Source organism: Pleurodeles waltl, chromosome 5, assembly GCF_031143425.1.
Source record: "Pleurodeles waltl isolate 20211129_DDA chromosome 5, aPleWal1.hap1.20221129, whole genome shotgun sequence".
NCBI lineage: Eukaryota > Metazoa > Chordata > Amphibia > Caudata > Salamandridae > Pleurodeles > Pleurodeles waltl.
The window spans coordinates 817,920,758-817,933,025 of NC_090444.1; the positions used below are offsets into that span (position 1 = coordinate 817,920,758).

The 12,268-nt window shown below is 47.2% G+C and overlaps 1 long non-coding RNA gene across 1 annotated transcript in view; it reads left to right on the plus strand.

Moving 5' to 3' along the window:
• Positions 1-10,140, plus strand: part of LOC138296061 (uncharacterized) — a 99,329-nt gene extending 89,189 nt beyond the window's left edge. The window contains exon 3 of the long non-coding RNA XR_011203741.1: positions 9,223-10,140. This is a non-coding gene — a long non-coding RNA (uncharacterized lncRNA). The remainder of the gene's footprint in view (positions 1-9,222) is intronic.
• Positions 10,141-12,268: the final 2,128 nt, after the last annotated feature.

Sequence of the window (12,268 nt, forward strand, 5' to 3'; positions counted from 1 at the left end):
AGTAACAAAAACAGTAAAATCAGAGTCCAGCACACATCAACAACCTGGGGAACAGAGGCAAAAAGGTAAGGGAGACCACACCAAGGATGAAAAGTCTAACATGTGTCCCCCCCAGCGAAAAGTGGGGAGCAACTACCCAACCTCATGGGAGTTCTCATCACTAAGGCGGAAGAACCTGGACAGACCATCAGCATTGGCGTGCTCTGTACCAGGACGGTGTTCCACCGTAAAGTCCATCTCCTGTAGGGAAATGGACCACCTCAACAGTTTTGGATTCTCACCCCTCATCTGCATTAACCATCTGAGGGGCCTGTGGTCAGTCTGAACTCGGAAGTGAGTCCCAAACAAGTAGGGTCTTAGCTTCTTCAGTGCCCAGACCACAGCAAACGCTTCATGTTCTATGGCACTCCACCTACGTTCCCTGGGTAGTAACCTCCTGCTAATGAAGGCTACGGGTTGATCTAGGCCCTCTTCATTAAGCTGTGAGAGTACTGCTCCAATACCATGCTCTGAGGCGTCTGTTTGCACAACAAACTCCTTGGAGTAGTCAGGTGCCTTCAGCACAGGTGCTGTGCACATGGCAGACTTCAGGGCATCAAAAGCGCTCTGGCAAGCCTCTGTCCAGATCACTTTCTTGGGTAGCTTCTTAGAAGTCAACTCAGTTAAGGGGGTAACAATGGTACCATATCCCTTAACAAACCTCCTGTAATATCCTGTGAGACCTAAAAAGGCTCTCACTTCAGTCTGGGTCTTGGGAGGCTCCCAAGCCAGAATCGTGTCAATCTTAGGCTGTAGGGGTGCCACCTGGCCACTCCCCACCTGGTGTCCTAAGTACACCACAGAACCCTGCCCTATTTGGCACTTGCTCGCCTTAATAGTGAGGCCTGCCTTCTGCAGGGCCTCTAACACTCTCCAGAGGTGTTGCAGGTGTTCCTCCCATGTGGAACTAAACACAGCAATGTCATCCAGGTAGGCGGCACTGAACTCATCCAGTCCTGCCAACACCTGGTTGACCAACCTCTGAAAGGTGGCAGGGGCATTCTTCATCCCAAAGGGCATAACGTTGAAGTGGAAGTGCCCATCTGGGGTAGAGAATGCTGACCTCTCCTTTGCCCCCTCAGTTAAGGCAATCTGCCAGTACCCAGATGTTAAATCAAACGTACTGAGGTACTTGGCAGCTCCTAACCGATCAATGAGCTCATCAGCTCGGGGATGGGGTGTGCGTCAGTCTTGCTGACCACATTGAGACCCCGGTAGTCCACACAGAAACTAAGTTCTGGAGTGGCACCAGGAACAGCAGCCTTTGGGACCAATACCACTGGGCTGGCCCAGGGACTGCTGGAGTGCTCAATAACCCCTAGGGTTAACATTTTGGAGACTTCCTCCTTAATGCAAGCCCTGACCCTGTCAGTCACTCTGTAAACCTTATGTTTAACAGGTGTACTGTCCCCAGTGTCCACATCATGTGTGCACAGGTGTGTGACTCCTGGGATCAGGGAAAATAGGGAGGCGAACTGTCCCAACACGTGGCGACAGTCCCTCTGCTGTTCCCCAGTCAGGGAGGGGGAGAGAATCACTCCCTCCACAGACCCATCTTTCTCTCCTGCAGACAGGAGGTCAGGAAGAGGCTCACTCTCTTCCTCCACCCCATCATCTGTCGCTAGGAGCATGGATAGCTCAGTTCGCTCAAAGTGTGGTTTGGGGCGGTTGACATGTAGGACCCGCAAAGGGTTCCTGGGGGATTGCACGTCTACCAGATAGGTGACCTCGCTCTTTCTTTCCACCACCTCAAAAGGCCCAGTCCACTTATCTTGGAGAGCCCTAGGCTCCACTGGTGCCATGACCCACACTTTTTGTCCAGGCTGAAACTCAACCAGAGTGGCATTCTGGTCGTACCACCGTTTCATATCCTCCTGGCTTGCTTCCAGGTTCTCCTGAGCGAGACTCCTGAAGCGGGCAGTCTGGTTTCTTAGTGCCAGCATGTAGCTAAATACATCCTGGGGTGGTTTACTAGGAGCTTTCTCCAAAGCCTCCTTCACCAGACTGAGCGGTCCCCTCACAGGGTGGCCATAGATGAGCTCAAAGGGGCTAAAGCCAAGTCCCTTTTGAGGCACCTCCCTGTAAGCGAACAGAAGGCATGGCAAGAGGACGTCCCATTTACACCTCAAGGGCTCTGACAGGCCCTGAATCATGCCTTTCAAGGTGCGGTTGAATCTCTCAACCACACCATTACTTTGGGGGTGGTAAGGTGTGGTGAACTTGTACGTTACCCCACACACCTTCCACAGAGACTTCATACAAGTGGATATGAAGTTTGTACCTCTATCGGATACCACTTCCTTGGGGAACCCCATGCGGTTAAAAACTCCCATCAAGGCACGTCCCACCACGGGGGCAGTGACTGTCCTTAGAGGAATGGCTTCTGGGTACCGAGTGGCATGGTCCACCAAGACCAGGATGAACCTGTTGCCCATGGCTGTCTTGGGATCCAGAGGCCCCACAATGTCAATTCCTACCCTTTCAAAGGGAGTACTGACTACAGGTAAAGGTTGGAGGGGAGCTTTGCATTCCCCCCCACTCTTGCGACTTGCCTGACAAGTCTGAAAAGACCTACAATAAGCAGCTGACTGCTTGTGCATCAAGGGCCAGTAAAAGTGGGAGACAAGCCTCTTATAGGTCTTGTCCTGCCCTAGATGTCCTGCCAAAGGCACAGCATGAGCCAAACCCAGTAGGAAGGCCCTGAAGCACTGGGGTACCACCAGCATACGAGCTGACCCAGGCTCAGGAACCTTAGGCTCACTATACAGGAGGCCATCCTCCCAATATATCAGGTGAGTACCTGGCGCCTCGCCAGCCGCCTGGGCTGCAGCCTGCTGCCGCAGCCCCTCAAGAGTAGGGCACTCCATCTGCGCTGTGCAGAATGCTTCCCTTGTGGGTCCCCCTTCCTGCTGCCACTATGACAGCTCAGGGACCTCCCCCAGTTCAGCCACCTGCTCCCCTGTAGGTTCTGGGGCGTCACCCTCAGGCTCCGCCTCCTCCCGGACCGTGGGAACCTCGGGCCGGTTTCCCGCGCCCCTGCCCTTCCTCTTCTTGGCGGTCCCCTGGGCCACTGTTTCAGGCTCCAGGGGCTCTTGACTACCCTGATTGGCTGCCATAGACCGGGTGGATACGCATACCCACCCAGGCAGACCCAACATCTCCAAGTGAGACCTGTGTTCCACCTCCTTCCAAGGGGAATCCTCCAGGTCGTTACCTAGCAAACAATCAACAGGCATGGTTGGACTCACAGCTACTTTCCAGGAACCTGAGACCCCCCCCCCCATTCAAAGGGAACCTGCGCCACTCTGCAGAGGCGCTCAAAGTTGTCTACCGCAACTACTTGGTGAAGTACCCGGGGATCAATCTGCTCTTCAGACACCAGGTGACTCCTCACTGTAGTCACACTGGCTCCTGTGTCTCTCAGAGCCTCCACCCTCTGTCCATTGATGGTCACCCATTGCCTGTACTTCTTAGTGTTATCAGGCACTAGGTTTCTCTGGACCATCTCACTGTCCCCTAGTGAGAAAAGGGTCATTTCTGCTGGTTCCCACCCACCTGAAACCAACTCCTCCCCAAGCGCTACACTGGCCAAACCCTGGGACGGTGCACCAGTGGGTGCCGGTGTACTTTTGGGGCATTTGGGGTCCCCCTTCACATGACCCACCTGGTCACATGCATAGCACTTACGTGGGGGACCACCTGCCACTGGTTTCCCTTTGGACAACCATGGCTTCTTTTCACTGGGGGGTTGGGAATCCTCACCCTGGGAATCAGTTTAGGGCCCTTTAGAGAACTCCCCTTGTTTGCCCTTACTCCCCCCTTTCTTCTGAGAGGGACCCTGCCCACCCTTGGCGTGGTCTCCCCCATACCTCTTTTGGACCCTGGTGCTCTTCCAGCGGTCCGCTTCCTGTACAAGCTTCCTGGGGTCAGTCAGCTTGCTGTCAATGAGGTGCTGGCGCAGCTCTGGAAAACATAAACTGTACAAGTGCTCCCAAGCAACTAAATTGTAAAGCCCCTCATATGTGTTTACATTACTGCCCTTCACCCAACCATCCAGTGACCTGCAAAAAGAATCAACACATTCCAACCAGGTTTGGGATTCCTTTCTCTTGTAGCATCTAAACTTCTCCTTGTACTGCCCAGGGGTGAGACCATACCGGGTGAGTAAGGCCTCCTTCAAAACAGGGTAGGTGAGATCCTGAGCATCCCCTAAGGCTGTCAGTGTGTCCCCTCTGCCTCAAAATGCTTCCACAGGGCTGCCCCCCAATGAGCTTCAGGGACCAGGTTCATGTGGAGAGCTAATTCATAACCCTTGAACCACAAGTAGATATCATCCTCCCTCTTATAATCCCTCACAAGGTCTTTTGGGATGTGTACCCTTCTCTCAGGCTGCACTGTAGGATTGCTGCCACCATCTCTACTGGACTTGCTTCTATGATCCATCTCTCTCAAGCTAAGCTCATGAGCCATTGCTAACTTCCTCTCCTCAAGGGCTAGCCTCCTCTGCTCCAATTGGTACTCCCTTTCTGCCTGTCTGTCCTATAACTCCTCAGGTGTCAGACCCTTGGATGAGACACTGCTACCTGCCCTGGAGACCTTCTCCCTGGACATAACAGGCCCACCCACAATACCATTGTGTACTGAACACTCTTCCTCATCCTCCTCATCTCCCTCATCCTCTGTGTGCCCTTCAGTGCTCTTGGCTGTCACCCAGGCCCTCAGAGCCTTTTGCAGCTCCTCCTTCCTGGATGAGCTCTTAATGGGACAGTCAAAACTTTTACAGAACTGCTTCAACTGAGCTTTGGTATAACTCTCCAATTTCTCAAGGTCAAAGTCAGCTCCAACTAATGCATCTCCAAGTAGAGACATGATGAAAGGTAAAAAGAGTGCAAAGTTACAAATGCAGAAACAAGTTCCCAAATGAAGTTCCAGAAAAGTCAATCACAGGATCAGCGAAAAAAGAAACTGAATGAAGAGCAAAAACAGTCCAAATAGAAAAAACAAAAATCACCAGACTAGTAGTATGTGGTCAAGTAGGGGTCTGAACTCAAACAGTAGTGTACACTTAATTACTGTATGTCAAGTACAAATACAAGTCCAAATCCCAACCGCTGATCACCAATGTTAGAAATGGGGTCTTTGGTTGACAGTCAGGTTACCCCCTGTTCAAGCAAGGACCCTCACTCTAGTCAGGGTAAAAGAGAATCACCCTCAGCTAACCCCTGCTTACCCCCTTGGTAGCTTGGCAGAACAGTAGGCTTAACTTCAGAGCGTTAGGTGTAAAGTATTTGTACCAACACACACAGTAACTTAATGAAAACACTACAAAATGACACAACACCAGTTTAGAAAAACAGGAAATATTTATCTAAACAAAACAAGACCAAAACGACAAAAATCTGACATACACAAGTCAAGTTATGAATTTTTAAAGATTAAACTCAAAAACAGCGCTTAGAAACAAAAATGCTTCGATGAGATGTTAACACGGCGTCATGACGGAGTCATTCCCAACAAGCCGACACCAGCGGCGCCGGACACTGAGTCGTGTAGACCCCCAAGTACAGTACCTCTGGTGAAGAGTGAAAACAAGGTGATGCGCGAAGTCGGGAATCGCGGCGTCTGTGCGCAACGTTGAATCCGTGCACTTCGAGCGGCGTCGGTCACGACGTGGTGCGGCGACTTCCACGGAGTCGCAGACTTCAGCGGGGCTGCTGCGGCATCGGGCCTGCGAAGAGCGTCGCGTTCCAGCGAAGGTCACGGCGTCAGGTGCAGGCGGCGTTACCGGATTCAGCAGCGGCGTCGGTCCGGAGTCGTCCGAAGTCGATTTCTTTGGATTTCCACCAGCTTTCCTTTCAAGGGCCCAGGGACTGGATAGGGCACCACTTGCCGGGTAGGAGTCTCCCCAGAGACTCCAGGTGCTGGCAGAGAGAAGTCTTTGCTGTCCCTGAGACTTCAAACAACAGGAGGCAAGCTCTAACTCAAGCCCTTGGAGATTTCTTCACAAGATGGAAGGCACACAAAGTCCAGTCTTTGCCCTCTTACTCTGGCAGAAGCAGCACTGCAGGAAAGCTCCACAAAGCACAGTCACAGGCAGGGCAGCACTTCTTCCTCAGCTATCAGCTCTTCTCCAGGCAGAGGTTCCTCTTGGTTCCAGAAGTGTTTCTAAAGTCTGTAGATTTGGGTGCCCTTCTTATACCCATTTTAGTCTTTGAAGTCACCTTTCTTCAAAGGGGACTCACACCTACTTGTGAAATCCTGCCTTGCCCAGGCAAGGCATCAGACACACAGCAGGGGGTTGGAGCCGGCATTGTCAGAGGCAGGCACAGTCCTTTCAGATGAGAGTGACCACTCCACCCCTCCCTCCTAGCAGAGATGGCTAATCAGGAAATGCAGGTTACACCCCAGCCCCCTTTGTGTCACTGTCTAGTGCGAGGTGAAAAACAACCCAACTGTCAAACTGACCCATACAGGGAATCCACAAACAAGGCAGAGTCACAAAATGGTTTAAGGCAAGAAAATGCTCACTTTCTAAAAGTGGCATTTTCAAACGCACAATCTCAAAATCAACTTTACTAAAAGATGTATTTTTAAATTGTGAGTTCAGGGACCCCAAACTCCACATGTCCATCTACTCTCTAGGGGAATCTACGCTTTAATCATATTTAAAGGTAGCCCCCATATTATCCTATGAGAGAGACAGTCCTTGCAACAGTGAAAAATGAATTTAACAATATTTCACTGTCAGGACATTTAAACCACATTACTATGGCCCTCATTCTGACCTTGGAGGGCGGCGGAGGCCGCCCGCCAAAGTCCCGCCGTCAGGTTACCGTTCCGCGGTCGAAAGACCGCGGCGGTAATTCTGACTTTCCCGCTGGGCTGGCGGGCGGTCGCCTTCAGACCGCCAGCCAGCCCAGCGGGAAAGAGGCTTCCACGATGAAGCCGGCTCGGAATCGAGCCGGCGGAGTGGAAGCTGTGCGACGGGTGCAGTTGCACCCGTCGCGTATTTCACTGTCTGCGCAGCAGACAGTGAAATACATGTAGGGGCCCTCTTACGGGGGCCCCTGCAATGCCCATGCCAGTGGCATGGGCACTGCAGGGGCCCCCAGGGGCCCCGCGACCCCCCCTACCGCCATCCGGATCTCGGCGGTCCGACCGCCGGGATCTGGATGGCGGTAGGGGGGGTCGGAATCCCCGCGGCGGTGCAGCAAGCTGCGCCGCCGCGGAGGATTCAATGGGGCCGCGGTACCCTGGCGGGACCCCGCCAGTGGTGCCGGTCCGACCGCGGCTTTACCGCCGCGGTCGGAATCCCCATTGGAGCACCGCCGGCCTGTCGGCGGTGCTCCCGCGGTCCTCCGCCCTGGCGGTCAAAGACCGCCAGGGTCAGAATGACCACCTATATGTCCTACCTTAACCATACACTGCACCCTGCCCTTGGGGCTACCTAGGGCCTACCTTAGGGGTGCCTTACATGTAAGAAAAGGGAAGGTTTAGGCCTGGCAAGTGGGTACCCTTGCCAAGTCGAATTTACAGAGTAAAAATACACACACAGACACTGCAGTGGCAGGTCTGAGACATGATTACAGGGTTACTTGTGTGGGTGGCACAACCAGTGCTGCAGGCCCACTAGTAACATTTGATTTACAGGCCCTGGGCACCTCTAGTGCACTTTACTAGGGACTTAACAGTAAAACAAATATGCAAATCATGGAGAACCAATTACGTACATATTTTAAACAGGAGCCCTTGCACTTTAGCACTGGTTAGCAGTGGTAAAGTGCCCAGAGTAACAAAAACAGTAAAATCAGAGTCCAGCACACATCAACAACCTGGGGAACAGAGGCAAAAAGTTAAGGGAGACCACGCCAAGGATGAAAAGTCTAACAGTATGGCCCATCCATTTTGCGGCTACCTCACTAAGGCCCGAATTTATACTCGGTTTGTGCTGAATTAGCATCATTTTTTGACACTAATTCAGTGCAAACCTAACTCCATATTTATACTTTTGCGCTAGATGCGTCTTGCGCCAAAGTAATGGAGTTAACGTTGTTTTCTGGACGTGAAAACCTACCTTGCATCAATGTGATGCAAGGTAGGCGTGCCTGTCCAGAAAAGGATATTATGTCCTAAGCACCATATTTATCCCCGTGCTAAAATCCAGCACGGAGGGGATGGGGGCCTTAAATAATGTTATTTAATACCTGGGTATGGGCAGGCGTTAGGGGACCTGTAGGCATATTTCCATGGTCAGAGACCATGGAAAGAGCCCACAGGTGCCTTTCCCTGGCCATAGGGGCACCCCCACCCACCCCCACCCACACGGGAGGGACACCACAGGATGGGGGACCCATCTCAGGTAAGTCCTGGAAAGTATATATATATATTATTTTTTTCACACCTGGGGGCCCTGACTTGGGGCCCCCTGTATGGCGCAGGCCCCAATGGCCATGCCCAGGGGACATTTGTCCCCTGGGCATGGCCATTGGGGTGGTGGGCATGGCTCCTGTATTTACTAAGACAGGAGCCATGTCCATGGGGGTTGTGCGCCAGAAAATTGCGCTACACTGCTTAGAGGTTTTTTTTGCCTCTACATAGTGTAGCACCATAATTTGGCGCACAAGCTCTGGTTTCCCCTACGCATCCCCCACCCTGTTTGCGTCCTTTACAAGGATGCTAACAGGGCATTAGCGCTGGCTGGCGCCATTCCATAAACATGGCACCCGGACGGCATCTTTGAATGGCGCTAGCCGGCGCTATACTTTTTCAAGCAAAACTGCACTAACACAGTTTTCCGTGAAAAAGTATAAATCTGAGCCTAAATGCTCAATAATGCCAAGTTTTCTTTTGCTGTCTTTTTTGTTTCTCCGTTTATAATTTACAATATTCTACCTGCAGTGGGTAGAATGTTCAAATAGCCTCACAGTTATTCTGCCTCGGGACCTAATAGTTGTTAAGGGCTATTATTGGCCCAAGATCTCAGATTTTGGGACTTTAACAACTGGTTTTGTTCTCAGCAGTAGGCTATAGGGCTTAATTATATATTTTTAGTTTGCTGTGACACTCTTGAGAATTAACTATGTGAAAGACTGTAAACGTCTTATAGAGAAGCATTTTGACAGGAATACAAGCAATAACAAGAAATATTAAAATGTGTTATTTTTTGTACTTATATTTTTTTAGGAAATGCTAAGTATGGAATACCACGAAAAAGATGCTATCCTTGTCGGAGGCAAAGATAATTCCCTGCATCGTCGACCTATCTCCTTTGGAGTGCTTGGGAAAGCTGCCTTAAGAAATGGCAAGCATCTGAAAACAGGACTCATCTTTATGCTGCACTACTACGTATATTGTTCTAAATAATTTAGAGCAAAATTCAAAGTAATAATGACAGTCTCTCTTGTTTTAATAGGTCTTAAGTGTACTAAAGTATTTAAAGATGTCAACGTTCCGAACAAAACGACGACTAGGGAATATGGCATTCTTACCAACATTCCCTTCAAGTTTGTACTCCCTTTCATTAGCTGCAAATAATGTCATTCTTATAACCCTGAGACACTCTGTTTAACGAAACAACTATTATATTATTGGAAGGAGTAGTGTTCTACAAAAGTACAGAAATCTTAAGCCAGCCCAAGGGATAACCTCCATTTCTTCCCACTTGTTGAGAATTTGCGTTTAACATACCACTTGGAAATCCCAAATATCATCCTTTGTCAAGGAAAGAAACAATGTATTTAAATCACCGTAATAAGATTGTAATGGAATTGTCTTTCAATAGTTTCCACACAAATATGGAGCTCATCCCTAATCAATATAATTATTGTCATTACAGCATGTAATGGTTTAATTGTTCAATCAAAGTAGCAACCCAATGTTGCTACCTTTCTTTTTTTTTTAAGGTAAATCAGCTTTATTAAAATCAAAATACATATGGGTTATATACTAACAATACAAGATATCTGTCATAATGATAATGATATAATTTTAAAAGGAATTGTAAAAGCTGTTTAACATTTTAAAGTATAAAAAGGGGAAGAAACAATGAAAATGGAACAAGACCATTTACAATGCGAAAAATGCATTGGATCTTCAACAGTTAAATAAAAGAAAAAAGTAATATTCAAAAAAGCATAAATGTAAGCTAAATTAAAATTCACTCAAGAACAGAGAAAATAAAGAATTCATGGTGACTTAGAATGCTCAGATAATGTACAATTAGTAGAATTACAAGCAACAGCATTAAGATAATCAGTCAAAGGTGACCAGTACAAATCTCTATTTATGGATGGGCAGCATAAAAAGGTAAAAGCAATATCTAGTCTATGGTAGTGACAAACATTATTCCACCAAGCTTTATAGGAATATTGGATTAATTTTTCCAATTGAGAGTAATTTGTTGAAAGGCCAAAGCTAACATGAGATCCAACAATTTTAAATTATCATCATCTGAAACAATGTCAGCAGAGAGACTACCTAAAAAAAGCACCAGCGGAGATAATTGGGATTGCAAATAAAAAATGCAGGTAAGCTGACGCCAATCTTTTCTCCAAAAAGAGACAGTAGGAGGACATTCAAAAAGGATATGCATAAGATCTCCCTTTGGGTTATCACAGGACTAGCAACTTGGAGTAGAGGATACAGAACATTTTGCTATAGTAGAAGGAGTAAAATAAAGTCTGTGATAAAGAAAGAAAAGTGACTGTGTGGTAGAAGCTGATCTGGATATTTTATAAGATCGATGCCACACCTTATTCCAAAAGGAAACAGTCCAGGTACATTCCAAATCCAATTCCCATTGAGATTCAATTTTACATTTAGGATGCGTCAAAACAGGAGACTGAAAAGTTTATAGATATTTGATGCCTTAGGATATGAGATAATAAAGGAGGACAAAGAAAAGACTAATTCCGAAGAAGAAGAAGGGGAAGGCAGGGATAAAAGTACATCAAGAATAATATTAATAAGAAGAAGATATTTAGGCAGAAAGGAATTGGGACAATGAAATAGAAGTTGGAATTGTGAAAAAGAAAGTGGAGTATTATTGGAGAATAAATCCTCGACCCAAACTATATTTCTTTGTCACCAGGATTTCCAAAATAAGGGTTTTTTATTAATAGTGATAAGATAATTATGCCAAATAGGGGAATTCAGAAAAGAGGAATGAGAAACCGTTGGAGGTAAATAGTGAGAACGCAGAAGAGAACAAGTATGTTTAAGAAGCAGAGAGGAAATAAGTGAAATATTATAGGAAAAGGATACCACTTCACTAGGGGAAAAAGCCAAAAGAAAAGAACACTCAATATCCAACCATAATGGAGGAAACCTAGAGTCTGACAGGGAGACTTACCTAGAAGCTTGATGTAAACAAAAGGATTTGTGATACAATCTAAAATCAGGAAAATTGACTCCTCCCTCCTGTTTAGAATGGCGAAGATGACTAAGAGAAATTCTAGATTTCTTATTGTTCCAGAGGAATTTAGACAATTTGGAGTCCAATTGTGTAAAAAAGGTACCAGGTAAAGGAAGCGGAATCATGGATAGGATATATAATATGTTACAAGAAATCATCATTTTAATGGAGTCGAGACGACCCCACCAAGATAAAAATAAGGGATTCCAAGCCAGAATCTATCTATCAACTGTCTCTAAAGCCTCCGAAATATTTACTTCAATGGACTTTTTAATGGATGAAGTGAAGCAAATACCTAAATATTTAATCTTGGAAGAATTCCAGTGAAAACCAGTGATATCAAACAATGCTTTAAAACAAAATTTTGTTAGAGGGAGGATTTCAGTTTTATCCGAATTTATCTTATAACCTGAAATCAAGGAAAAATCCTCAATTTCCCGAAGTCGAGATAGATCAGGGTTTGAGATATATAAAAGTATATCATCTGCATACGCCGTTAATTTTAAAATGTTCTCGCCATACTGGAAACCTTCAATTTTAATGTTATTTCTAATACTGGATAGAAATGGCTCGAGAGCTAGAATAAATAGGAGTGGAGAGAGCAGACACCCTTGACGTACACCTCGTCGTAATACAAAATATCTAGACAATTTCCCATTTACCAATATCAATGCCATTGGAGATTGATGAAGCAAAGAGATAAATGAAATCATATGAGGCCCTAAAACATGTCAGGCTAAAGCTTTTAATAGAAAAGACCAGTCTAACCGGTCGAACGCTTTCTCAGCATCTATGAAAATTGCCACTAAAGAATAC